Below are 13,773 nucleotides of genomic sequence, written 5' to 3'. Positions count from 1 at the left end.
TTAAACCCTAGCCGGCCAAGTCCTGATTATGTGATTGCTAAATTAATATGTTTTGGGGCTCTATATAATAATAATTATTTTATTTATAAAGCGCTGATAATTAACAAACAAAAAATGTAGGCTCAAGGCGCTGTGATAACATTACAAACATAAAATGACAAACTAATCTAAAAAAGTTTTAAACAGATAAGTCTTAATGTTCTTCTTGAATGTAGTGTACCGAAGCAGGTTGTCTGAGATCAATGGGAAGTGAGTTCCAAATTTTTAGGCCGTGCACAGAAAAAGCCCGCAGACCGTAGCTTTTGAGGGTTAGGGACGGCTAACCCTAATCCTAACATGTGTTGCCTATAGGCTAGGTAAATCCGGCCCTGGTATAATACTAAGTTTTAGGCCCCCCAACCTAAGACAAAGGTAGCGGTTGGCGCGAGATTGTACTTTTAAACCTAATTATTGCAATAAAAATGTCTTCAGGGCTGCTAACTCTGATCAAACTTCAATTTTGTATTGTTTATATATCTCTCTTTTGGATGACGAGTTTGGCGACCACTGGTTAGTAGATTGTGTGTATGTGTATTGAGGGGTCACGGGTCAGAGTAATTTAAGCGATCTATAGTTTCATAGCAACTAAACGTCAAAGTGTGTACCGTGTAGGTCTATCTAGTTCCGGATGTAACAAGCTATTTCACGCCTCGCATCCGGTCATCTTTTAGATCTAATCAAATCAAGTTTTGGCACAGATGCCTATATGATAATGATCATATGATGGGTCACTGCCGTGGTCAAGTGAACAGAGCTCAGTCACGTGTGGCGCATTCAAACGGTACGCTCCTATTTATCTAGTTCTATCTGTGTCATCTCGTTTCCAGTGTCATCCAACTATTATAGATCTCATAGTGAGTCATACCATCTTTATTCATCTTATTATCTAGTCAATATTTATTTGCTTTGGCAACAAACTATTTTCTTTACTTTATGATATGGTAATAAATTTTGTCAAAGATTCTATAACTTTTATAATATGATAGACTAGATCTAGAATTCTAGATTGTCTAGAATCTAGATATCTTATCTAGATCTATTCTTATCTTATATAATACAGACGTTACTTCAAAAAAGAAGATGATTACGTCCTACGCGTCATGCATTTAGTCATGCATATTAACCAATGACTTAAATTCTGACAAGTCACTGGTTTTCCTGGCTAGCTCAGGCTCTATAACTAGTATAATAACTATACTAGAGTTACTAGTAATTTAATAGTAGGCTATAGCCTACTAGATCTATTATCATCAGGGGCGGACTGGCTTTATGGGCATTTGGGCAAATCCGGTGGGCCGGTACCCAAATGGGCCGGTAGGGCCACCGAAATGCCTGATCGAAGTCACTATGGCACATATCAAGTTGTTAAAGGTTTTATAATATCCTTATTATGTTATTTTTTTTTTTATAAAAGGCCCTCTGAGCGTCGTGTTTAAACAAAAAGTCTTTCACAGACATTACAATGTAATACTCTTTTAACCAAACACATTTTCCGAAAATAAAATGTAGAATGTAGACAGTGCTACTAGTAGGCTTCATCTTTTTAGGGCCTACATCAGTGATTCCAAAAGTGGTCTATATAGACCCCCAGGGGTCTACAAAGACTTCCAAGGGGTCTACGAAAGTGAAAAAATTAATTCGGGGTCTATGAGATGTCCAAGGGGGTCTATGATAATGGATTTCATTTAAGCAGGTAGTGACTTTAATTTTCAATCCCATTAATGTAATTATTTCCTACACTAATATATGATTTGTAACTTAGTTAATCCTTTAAATATTTACCCTGCTATTCAAATGATCATTGTTGTATTTAATTTCAATACTTATTTAAAAAGCTTAATGTTGTCTACATGTAACTAATGTTTAACAAAAAGAAATGTAGACTGTACTGCGTTGATTATTTAAAACTGGGCTTCATTCCTTCCTTGTCAAATAAGCGGTTGCCTAAGTACCTTTTTATGGCGATATGAAACTAATTACTCTGTAGGATCATTTGAGACGCATCCGCCATGATAAAAAGTAAAAGGTTTGAAAAATTTTCGAATTCTAAAAGATAAAGTTCAGAATAGACCCACAAGATATCTTCAACATCATATAGAGAAGATGGTTGTTTGTGAGCGTCCTACAAATTCTCTCAACTTATAGCCAATTATGGAAAACACTATAGATAAAACATTGATTTTATCAGCCGTTGACGTATTCTTAAAAACTTGTTTTACACAAACCTACACAAACCGACGATATTATTAAATGAATACTTTAAGCAAAAATACAGTTCAAGGGCACATCGGAGTACGAGTTATAAAAGCTTCTTATGTAATTCTTTGCAAACAAGTATACAGTTTGAGATCAGCTGTATCGTAAGCTCTGACAGGGTGTAGTGTTGTGTGCTGCAAATTGCTCAAGGATCGCCGGCTCCTTATTTTCCCTTAAGGTTGACGGACGGAAACTTTCCCATGTTTAGGTATAGCTACAAGGCAGCAGAGGTTTGAATTCAGTTTTCCTTCTGCTAGGCTGGTTGCAAGTCAAGGCTAATGGGTTCCTCCTGCCAGAATCTTACTGGTTTAGGCTCCAGTTGCTCGGCTTTGCCCCTTCTCCTGATATTAAAAATAATATTTGAGCCACACGTGAAGGATCAAGAAATAAACCAGAAAATGTTCATTACGAAAACTTTTACAATGGCAAATTAGTAAATTAATTAATATTTATGTTTCGGAGATTATTTCATAGAACAAAAAAAATCCCTATATGAAACAATATCAGTAGCAACACATTTCCAGTGTGTTTGTTGATTCCTGTAATTCATATTAATTGTTATTCGAATTGGTTTGAATGTGACTTTATCAATAAAAAAAAGATAGATCTTTCTAACTTACAAAGTAGCTTTAAATTACATATTCTCTATTCGACTCACTACAGTTAGAAATACGTTTGAAAAAAATGGAATTGATGAATTTGCAATATAAGTTAACAGGGGGTCTACCGAAAACCAGAAAATATGGCAAGGGGTCTACGAGACAAAAAAGTTTGGGAAGCACTGGCCTACATAATTGCTGATTTAAAAAGACGCTATATTGCTAATTAAGATATAATAGAGTTCACTGTATGCATGCATATCGATACATTATCAAACTTAACAATGATTTTTAAGGACCGATACACCATCACATGATAGAGAATTTGTCGACCGAATTTTATAGAAATGCCCGGGCCGATTTTGACACCCAGTCCGCCCCTGATTATCATCTATAAATAATAGTTAATAGGCATTAATTAAGGCCTTTTATTTTTAGATAAAGTCACAAAGTAGAGTAATTAATAATTTTATTACGGTAACCAGCTCATCTGTAGTCTAGATCTCTACTAGTTACTAGATACTACTATTACTAGATCTAGATCTCTATCTCTAGACTCTAGTGGTCTTCTCTATCATATATATTAATATGGATGCCTGGCCTATCATATCCTATGCTATATAGAATATAGATCTAGATCTATTATATCTAGATCTAACTCTAAATTACAGTAAACTAGATTTATCATGACTACATAGTCATAGGACCTCTCTACATTAGTCTCATTAGAATCTAGATTAGATCTAGATGTATTATTATTAATCATCAAGACTCTAGAACTCTAGATCTAGACTAGCTCTAGATAAGATTGGCTTAGATCTAGTCCTAGAAATAGCTGTCAGCACAACTTATCAAAAATGTAATCCTTTAGGGGTGTTGTTGCCATTGTAACTATAGATCTAGTTGAATAATCAGCTTTTGGGCTTAAACTTAAACCAGCTCAGAGATTATGCAAAACTTGGACATTTCTTTTTCATTCCTTGTTAGGCTTGCTGACCTGTAGATTTAGAATAATTTAGATTATATCTAGATCTAGTCTTGCTAGATCTTGTATAGCTTACAAACAACATTCTAGATCTAGATCTTAATGATAAATGTGTAAACAAACAAAAAAAGATACTGTGAAGCGTAACTATTTGCGATAAGAAAAATGCAGCCTTAATAACATAACTAGATCTAGTAAAATCTAGTTACTTAAGATTTTAGGTCTTAAGTTGTTCCTAACTATTTGTGAAAAGAAAAATGCTGCCTTAATAACATAACTAGTTACTTAGTTTAGATTTTAGGTCTTAAGTTGTCCATTTGTGGCAAAATATGCATTGACAACTTGGTCTGCATAGTCATGTGAAATACTGCAGGCTACACATTCATAACATTTGTATTAAAGATGGTGTCACTCATCCATAACCTTTGTATTTAAGATGGTGTCACTCATCCATAACCTACGTATTAAAGATGGTGTCACTCATCCACAACCTATGTATTAAAGATGGTGTCACTCATCCATAACATACTTATTAAAGATGGTGTCACTCATCCACAACCTATGTATTAAAGATGGTGTCACTCATCCATAACATACGTATTAAAGATGGTGTCACTCATCCATAACCTACGTATTAAAGATGGTGTCACTCATCCACAAACTACATTTTAAAGATGGTGTCACTCATCCATAACCTACGTATTAAAGATGGTGTCACTTATCCATAACCTTTGTATTAAAGATGGTGCCTACACATCCATAACCTTTGTATTAAAGATGGTGCCTACACATCCATAACCTTTGTATTAAAGATGGTGTCACTCATCCATAACCTTTGTATTAAAGATGGAGTCACTCATCCATAAGCTACATATTAAAGATGGTGTCACTCATCCATAACTTACATATTAAAGATGGTGTCACTTATCCATAAGCTTTGTTTAAAAGAAAGTGCCTACACATCCATAACCTTTGTTTAAAAGAAAGTGCCTACACATCCATAACCTTTGTATTAAAGACTGTGTCTACTTATTCATAACCTTTGTATTAAAGACTGTGTCTACTTATCCATAACTTTTGTATTTTTAGGCGTAGGCTAGATACTCAGCCTATATAGAGTAGAGTTTGGGGCAATCGGGACACAACGCCATGTAGTTTTAGCAGGGGCGTGTGTCGTATGCTAGGCGTTTTCTGGTGAACGACACATACAGACATTGGGAGCAAGTCGCCGAGGTTGGCTCGCGATCTTGGCTCCAAGATGTGTGAGTTGTTTGCCAGAGACAACATGTAGGAACTTTAATTCTTAAGGACCAGGGTAAGAAGAAATGTTTTTATTAGTTATATATCTAGTATTAGATGTTAATTGATTATGAATAAATAGAATGGCGCTTTAGCTAGTTGTTAGCGATATTTTTGATTATTTGTCTATTTAGAGTGACAGTCTTGGCGACTGTCTGAGTCTTAGTGACATTCTGACGGTCAGAGACGGTAGATCTATATATGGTGTATCCTTGCCTGCTACTCAAGGGGATATCACTCTAGTATTGAGCGGACTGTGACGTTGGGTTCCAGGATCCGTGCAGAGACTAGAGAGAGAGAGAGAGAGAGAGAGAGAGACAAGAGAAATGGAAAGTTCATCGTGACCTACAGCCAAGCATCAATGTCTATGTGATTATTAAATTTTAATTCTAGAATCACATGTTATATGTAACTATAGTTGTTAATTAAATATTTATTTTTCATATGCAAATTTGTGTCCAGAGATCATGATTTATATCATTATTGAATATTGTGGTCTTTAATCCATAGTCATCTGTGATGTGTGTGTTTTATCAGCTAAATTACATCAGTAAGAATCACCCTAGACGTATAGCCATCAAGAGCTGATATCAAGATCTTGACAGTGTCACTTATCCATAAGCTTTGTTTAAAAGAAAGTGCCTACACATCCATAACCTTTGTTTAAAAGAAAGTGCCTACACATCCATAACCTTTGTATTAAAGACTGTGTCTACTTATTCATAACCTTTGTATTAAAGACTGTGTCTACTTATCCATAACTTTTGTATTAAAGACTGTGTCTACTTATCCATAACCTTCACAGTCCTTTGTATTAAAGATGGTGCCTACACATCCATAACCTTTGTATTAAACACTGTCTACTTATCCATTACCCTCACAGTCCTTTGTATTAAAGATGGTGCCTTGTTATGCTAGAAATATAAGTTAGATCTAAAAAATTTACCAACCAATTATATTTTAAACAGGAGTGTTGCAATAAATAATTTTTAACTGTCCAGATTTTTTTTTCTTTCAGATCAAAACGCAGATCTCTTCTTTGAAATATAAAATGGGAACATCATAAAGATTGCTAGTAATTATTACCTTTGAGAAACAGACAAGAAATGAAAACACTTTTAAAAAAATGGTGAATCAAGGATGCCGGCATTCTTTAAGGCAAGTAGTCATTCACAAAGCTAGAATTTAACTATTCTGACTTCAATGTTATTGTCATAAAAATGTTTTTACTAAGCAAGGGCAAGCGATGAAACCGCTGATCCAGCAAAGCAAGTGTCTTTATAAGTTTCATTCTTTTTGTTTGTTTGTTGCTTTACCTTTTGTGTTATTGCATGCAAATCGAGCATGTTTTTAAATAAAATTATTTTCAGAATAATTGTTAGATAATTAATCATTTAGCTTCATATAAATTTTATAGATCTAGTTTAAAAAAATGGTTTTAATGGTTAAGTTGAAATTTTATCTTCAAACAGACTTAAACTCAACAACTCTGCATAAATGTTTTATGTATTCATTATCATAATTAAATTTTGGAACATTTTCAGATCAATGTCTAGTTATCAGAGGATTAGAACCTTCACTTGTGAGGAACTGGTCAGAAGTTGAAACATGCTATGCCACAAAGTTGTATTTAAGGCAAGTAATCTCTTCAATATAATTTAAATTTTAAATTTAATTTCATAGTTTCTTTTGGTGTATGTTTATTAAGAACAGGAAAGCTGTGGAACACACTGATCTAGCAAGGCATGTATTTTTTTTTTTTTATGTTTCAGTTTTATTTTATTTTTTATTATTTTTTGTGCATGCAATTTGAGAATGTTTTCAATGTTTATATAACATTTAAAGAAAATTTTTTCTGATTTTATAGAACATTTTGTAATTAAAAAAACAGCATCTTGAAATAATGAAATAATGAAATAAAACTTTTTTTGTTGTTAGCAGCCAAAGCTTCAACACAAGTTTCATGTCACATTAAACATGTTCAGAACAAGATTGTGTACAGCCTGTGGGTGAAGTGAAGGAGGACAGTCAACAGATCATGTGTGGTGCCCCGACAGTCCAACAAAAGAACAGGTGAGGGTGTTGTGATGGAAAGTAGTGAAGATAAGATGATCAAGTTTTTTTTCTTTTCCAAAGACATTGCTTCAAATGCTATAATTTATGTAATTTAGACTTAAGTTTCTTTTGATGCTTGCTTTATAAAGAATGGGCAGGCAATTGGTATATATAGATATTGAGCAGCACAGTAAGTAATAGTATAGTTTTTTTGACTTTGTACTGCATGCTAATTAAACTTGTTTTTAATATTAACATAACACTTCGTATACTTTTCTGTTATCTTAGTTTTTGGTAACTAGTTTTAAATATATCCATGTTAGAGAAGCCTCCTTACCTTGATGTATTATTTATTGAGATTGGTAAACTCAGGTTTAGCCTTACTAATTTGGTAATAAAGTCAGTATTTTCAAAACAAACTCTTTCTCTTTGCAGCCATAACATTCTATCCACATTCTCATATTTTATAACATTTTCAGTTCCAAATGCAGTTTACAACCGAGTGATTTAGAAATGGAGCATGAATACAGATTATGAGAACTATGAACTATAAAGCACAAATAATCAGAATTGTAGCAAGCTTGTACCAAATTTTTCTTAAGGCAAGTGGTCCTTTCTAATGTTACATTTAACTACTTTTAATTTAAGTTCTTTTCATGTATGTTAAATAAGAACCAGTTTCTTACTACAGATCTATAAAAGCAAGTATATTTTTTCTATGTATTTGTATATTTTAATTACATTTTTTTTTGTTGCTTTTTTTTGCATGCTAATTGAAAATGTTTAAATATTTTCCTATCAAAATCTCAAAATACATGTTTTCTGTTATCTCTTAGCCTTATGGTAATTAGTTTCAAATGTATACATAACAATAAAACTTATTTTCTTCACTTTAACATTTAGAGAGCTAGATCGATTGGGGATTATCTCATTATGAAGTTTAGTCAAAATCTCACTTAACTAAGACTTGTATTTGTGTTTATCTGCCTGTACACATTTTATTACAACTTTCAGGTTAAGATGCTGAGTACAGCTTAGTGCTCCTCAGATGTAAGTAATGAAAAGAACTACAAGTTATAGGGAACAAGAAAAAGCAGTGTAGCAAGCTTATCCAGAAGTTTTTTTAGTCAAGCCTATTTCATTCTTGTGGTTCTCTAGCCATCAAGAATTCTGGACATACTTTCCATTCATCTGTGTATTGAGCTTCAAAGGCAAGTAGTTCATTTAAATGTTAAGGATTTACCTTTTTTTAACATAATGTATACTGAAGTGATAGGCAAATTATGAATATTGTAATGCTTATTTTTAAATGTGTATAGTGTATAGTGATTACTTTTAAGCAATTTTTTTTAGATGCAATTTATTTACTTAAATGCTCTGCTATTTGATATCTGGTTGAATTCAGATGATAACAATTGCCTCTTAATCTGTAATTATAAAATTATTTATTTAGCTTGCACTTTTTTTTTAAATAGTTCAAGATGTTGAGTATTGATTCAACTTTTAGCTTGGGAGATAAATAGCCAAAGCTGTAAATTGACAGGCCAGGTAATTGAAACTAGAGGTAAACATCATGGGAAGTCCAATTATAAGGCAAGTATTTTTCCTTTATATTTTATTTAACATAATTAGTCAAACTATGTAATACTTATAGGCTTAACTATTGTTTCCATAGAAACAACTTTTTTTTAAATACCATGAGATATTGTATTTAAGAGATATTCTAGCTCAGTATATGTTGTTTCCATATATCATCATCTTAACAAGCACACATTCTCTGCTGCCAACAGTACCAATTTGTCAACCAAGCAACAAATATTCCTTGGTAATCTGCTATCAGATAACAGTTTTCTCGTTGGCATTTTTATGAATTAAAGCTTTCAAGGCTTAAGTAAGACTTACTTTTTTTTTCTTTGACTGCTAATTCTAAAATAATTTATCATTGCATGTTAAAAATAATAAAGAACTTTTTATACATATTTCTCTACCATTTTTCAGTGTTTTGGTCAAGTTTCAGATTTGTTTAGCATAATCCTGTACTACATATTAACAAATGTTTGGTGTGTCTAGTTCATCTCTCTCACTATGAAGATGGCTACACAGTGAGTACAAAGTTTTATTTTCATTCACAACACAAATTTTACTATAGAAAAAAATAATAAAAGCTATAGGTATTTAGTTTGCTAAACAACCTTCTTGTTATAGTGATAAGTTTATTTGATGCATAACTAAGCCTTGAACAATGCATCATCATAACTAATATAATGTTAAAAGGCATTTATTAGTTTAAAATTTAGGTCAATCAAATAAGATAATGTGATCTAAACTGTTTTCTGGGTACCAGCTATCAGCAATGCACCCCTATGATATACAAGTCTTCATTGCCAAGTCACTCTGCCAAACAGTGTGTACACCTTTCTTGCAGTGGTAGTACTTTACTGTACTTCAATCACTTCAGGAGTCTGGATATGTCAGCCCAAGGCCAAGGAGATCAAGTTTGTGTCCAAGGTTACTTAGGTAATTCTCTAAGAACAATAGGTGAGTTGAATTCTAGTGTACCAGTCAAATATCTTTTAGCAAAATGAAAAAAAATAATTTTGTTATAACATATAAAAAATCTATTATAAAAACACAATGTCTAGAGTTTTAGAGTACTTGTTTCAGACCATCTGATCATAGGTCAGATAGTGTTAAGCTCAACTGTTTCTATGGTCAATGGTTAACCATGGGTTGTTTGGCCAGCAAATTTTCAGATATTGCTCTAGTTTTAGGTTTATAAGAAACATTTTCTTCTAAAGGGAATCAATTAGGACCAAAATATAAACTTTTATAAAGTGGTGTACTTAATCACGCAAGAGCTGCTTCACATTTACTGTAAGAATGTTTGAATAGTGCATACATTTTCATAATAACTTACCCTGTGATTTGTAAGGTTGACAATTTATTATATATTTTTGTTTTTAGAAAGTATACTGTATTACATAAAAAGAGCATGCATTGTCCTATAATTCTATACCAAAATGGTAACGTTTTCTGATTACAAACAAAAATGTTATTGAAGTTTAATCATAACAGGGTGGAATTGAAGCATTAACAATTCTGTCAGAATGTGGAAAATAATTACGGAGAAAAATTTATACACATGGGCAAGGCAATTACTGTGTTTCCTTTTTTTTCTTTTAAATATATTATTGCCATTTTTCTTTCAATTTGTAAATTTGCTTCAACATTTCAGGTTTTTTTTTTTAAAGACACACACTACATATTGCTGATCTGTGGGTTAGTGGCTCAATCATTGTGCACTGATTCTCCACTGATGCCTAGATTGCCATAAGTTTATCTATTGATCTACAGATCAAGGTAATAAATATTTTTCTACTCTATAACCCAAGAGCTTCTTCTTTAGGATACATTGTTTTTACACTATGCGCCTAATTCTGTTGTATGTTTTAGGACCCTAGCAATAGTTTCTTAAACTTTCAGACAATCAGAGCTAGTTTAGAATGAAAGCACAAAACAAAAGCCAGATCTGTATAGTGTTGTTTTTTTTTCTGAAAATGTTTTTAAAGAAAAGTCCAGATATAGCAGCTTATAAGGCCAACTTGGGAAATTAGGTATTTTTAAAACTTGTACTTATACTAAAGATATTTGAAGTATTTTTAAACTAGCTCTGTTTTTCAAGTTTTTTATTTATTTGTTTGCATTAGATTTAAATTTTTTAAATTAATTATTTGAAAAAAATATTTAGTTGCACTATTTTATCAATACTGCATTATATGGTAATGCATTTAGATGTGATATATATCTGTTAAACACAGTGAGTTTTTCTCAAATCAAGTAGGGACTAAATGGTCTATTAAACATGAGGTCAAGGAAAAAGGATGAACATTTCAAGGCTGCAGGAGGAACATTAAACATCTCTCTCACTGTGAAAAGATTCTACCGATCTACAAATGATCAACATGTTTTATCTAAAGTTCATCTGCCATTTCTTCAAATGGAGCCATAGTCAGAATAAGGTAAGAAATATTCTTATACTTCACAGCATTTATTTTTTTGTAAAGTGATGATCCTGCATTAGTTGTATGTTGTTTGTGCATGTTACTTTAAATATCCTGCATTAGTTGTATGTTGTATATGTATGCATGGTTCCTGTATTTGTTTTGTATATTATGATGTCAGTAATTACTTCACAAACACATAACAACTTCACACACAACTTGCAAGTTCACCTGTCTAGTTAAAGAAATTTGTATTGTATTTGTTTTAGTAGTGTCTAGTTATGAAAGTAAACTGAATTTTCATTTGTTAAACTTAGTGATATACCATTTTAATTTCAGTTAAAATATGTGGATGTTCCTATTAAATTTTTCAGAAAAACTGAATTGCTCTGAAATAATTCCAACTGTATAAATGTAAATATATTTCAACAAATAATGGAATTGGATTCTTTGTCATTTGGATTAATTCAATAGTAATGTATTCTAAATATGGAATTCAAACACAAAAATGAAAAGTTGTGAATCACCATCAACTTTCACTTTGCCACTTGGAGATTGGGATGATTCAAGTTACTGGAGATTGGGATAATTCAAGTTACTATTGTTGGGAGTTAATGTGAAAAAAAAAATCTACTATTCCATGTGATATGATATACAATTGCATGCAAAAAATCCTAACCCTAACACATTCAATGAACAATCAGTATGAACGTTTCCACCAAAGGAAATGTTGCCGCTCATGATGCATCTATTTATTTGGCTCAAGATATTCAACTGACGCACATTCGCAAAACAAATGTAAAAAAAAAAAAAGATTTAATCCATTACATGTATATAATTGTGCAGGAACATTTGGGATTGTCATTTGTATCACACTCATCTCTCATTCATTGAGACTCTACACTTAATCTGGTGATCAAAATGTGTTTGCAATTCACAGTGAAATCATTCTTTGAGTGCTTAAAAAAGAAATTCATAAGGATGTATAACTGTGTTAGACGTCTTCATTTATATTCCGATGGAAGGTTTGTAACAATAATTAAGTCACACTCAAGGAACATAAGAACCTGTCCATCAAAGGAAATATCGCCGCTCGTGATGCAACGCACACTAATCAACATTTGTACTTGCAGACCAACTAAATAGTTGCGGAGAAAACACATTTAATTGATGACTTTACTATGTTTAGCTTAGGACTTTTCAAAAGCGAAGACTGGACTCTTTAGCCATCTTCGTGTTCATAGGAAGGATTAATGGAGGACTTTTAAAATCGAAGACTGGACTCCTTAGCCATCTTCGTGTTTATAGGAATGATTAATGGAGGAATTTTAAAAGCGAAGACTGGACTCCTTAGCCATCTTCGTGTTCATAGGAATGATTAACGTAGGAATTTTAAAAGTGAAGACTGGGCTCTTTAGCCATCTTCATGTTAAAAGGATGTAGTTGAGGACTTTTTCAAAGAAGATCGGTCTCGGTGGCCATCTTTGTACTTATAGGAAAGGATATTGTATTATGTTTTAAACATGAGGATTTTTAGCTGAGGACTAGATGTATTAATAATCATCAATTGAATTGTTGATCCAAGACAAAATAGTTGGTTATGTCTGTGTGCATTTGTAGACAACCCAGCAGTGCACATCCTTTTTCTTGTTTTGCTTTTTTCACGTGCTACAATGCCTTGGACAAAGCATCATCATAACTTGGAATGTTTAAAGGCATTATAAAAATATCATAGAAGAATGAGTTTGTGAAATAACCGGTTATTTCAGTTCAGTTGAATAATAGTTGGGACATAATTAGTTGAGTGCAAGCTTTGAGGCTGATTCAACTCACTCGACATTAGTTGAGTGCGAAGTTTGTGAGGCTGCTTCAGCCCTCAAACCGGATGCTTGTAGACCACCTTCAATAGCTTGAACACGACGTCATCAAAAATATTGTTACAGTCAGTTCATCAAAATGAAGTTGTCGGTCGACAAGCTCAAAACAGGAGTCAGCCGAAAATGCAAGCCTGAAACTTTTTATTGGGCTCCAGCTATTCAACTGATGCACGTTTGCAAAACAAATGTTAAAAAAAAAAGGATGAAAATAGAAGCCATCAGATGTATATGATTGTGCAGGAACAGTTGGGATTTGTGTCGTTTGTATCACGCTCATCTCTCATCCACTGAGACATTGTGAAGCGATGTAACCAGTGATGTTTCGAAACATCTCTATTTAATTGTGATGAGGATATCTACAAACGTTTGTGTACAAATATGTGATAATTCGCAGATTTTTCATCTCTGCACTTAATGTGGTGATCAAAATGTATTTGCGATTCTCAGTGAAATCATTCTTTGAGTGCTTAAAAAAGAAATTCATAAGGATGTATAACTGTGTTAGACGTCTTCATTTATATTCCGATGGAAGGTTTGTAACAATAATTAAGTCACACTCAAGGAACATAAGAACCTGTCCATCAAAGGAAATATCGCCGCTCGTGATGCAACGCACACTAATCAACATTTGTACTTGCAGACCAACTAAATAGTTGCGGAGA

General features: G+C 32.8%; 3 long non-coding RNA genes across 8 annotated transcripts in view; all 3 read left to right on the top strand.

Moving 5' to 3' along the window:
* Positions 1 to 4,969: 4,969 nt before the first annotated feature.
* On the top strand, positions 4,970 to 5,629 carry LOC129926925 (uncharacterized). The gene is made up of 2 exons (XR_008778623.1): positions 4,970 to 5,194; positions 5,313 to 5,629. It is a non-coding gene; the product is annotated as an uncharacterized LOC129926925 (long non-coding RNA).
* A 3,302-nt stretch (positions 5,630 to 8,931) lies between these two features.
* Positions 8,932 to 10,497, top strand: LOC129926926 (uncharacterized). Its single transcript, XR_008778624.1, has 4 exons — positions 8,932 to 9,124; positions 9,232 to 9,335; positions 9,578 to 9,771; positions 10,469 to 10,497. It is a non-coding gene; the product is annotated as an uncharacterized LOC129926926 (long non-coding RNA).
* Positions 10,491 to 13,773, top strand: part of LOC129926927 (uncharacterized) — a 27,542-nt gene continuing 24,259 nt past the window's right edge. For 5 of the 6 annotated variants that reach the window (XR_008778628.1, XR_008778629.1, XR_008778630.1 and 2 more), the window contains exons 1-2: positions 10,491 to 10,593; positions 11,075 to 11,252. This is a non-coding gene — a long non-coding RNA (uncharacterized LOC129926927). Of the gene's footprint in view, positions 10,594 to 11,051; positions 11,253 to 13,773 lie in introns of all 6 variants that reach the window. The other variant, XR_008778627.1, reaches the window with a different exon arrangement.

The sequence above is a fragment of the Biomphalaria glabrata genome, chromosome 6 (assembly GCF_947242115.1).
Source record: "Biomphalaria glabrata chromosome 6, xgBioGlab47.1, whole genome shotgun sequence".
NCBI classification, from domain to species: Eukaryota; Metazoa; Mollusca; class Gastropoda; family Planorbidae; genus Biomphalaria; species Biomphalaria glabrata.
The sequence above is the reverse complement of the archived record's forward strand: the minus strand, read 5'-3'. Positions and strand labels throughout refer to the sequence as shown.